This window comes from Etheostoma spectabile, chromosome 20 (genome assembly GCF_008692095.1).
Source record: "Etheostoma spectabile isolate EspeVRDwgs_2016 chromosome 20, UIUC_Espe_1.0, whole genome shotgun sequence".
Taxonomy (NCBI): domain Eukaryota; kingdom Metazoa; phylum Chordata; class Actinopteri; order Perciformes; family Percidae; genus Etheostoma; species Etheostoma spectabile.
In genome coordinates, this window is record NC_045752.1 from 19,060,325 (window position 1) to 19,060,704 (window position 380).

Here is a 380-nt window from a genome sequence, read left to right on the forward strand (position 1 = left end):
CTGAGCCCACTAGATGGAGCTCTCTGTTGTCTCTGTCTCAACAATTAGGTTGAGATACACTGAGATATACTGAATTGCAATACCTTAGGTCTTTCTCTCAACCCTCATGTTGTCCTCGGGTCAAATTTGACCTGTTTTCAGTTCATTTATCACAAAAAATGGGCCTTCGAAATAAGCGCTGAAAGTATCAACATTAGAAACATGAAATAACTTTGGAAAAAACATTTAAAAAAAACACCCACAATATTAATAAAGTGACATAAATTTTGGAAAAAGCGATAAGTGTTGAAATCTTTTTTTCCTTCTCATGGTTAAAGAAAACAAAGACACTGGTTCAAGAAGCTTCATCCACCAACACGACCAACATCCTTATGCGGATT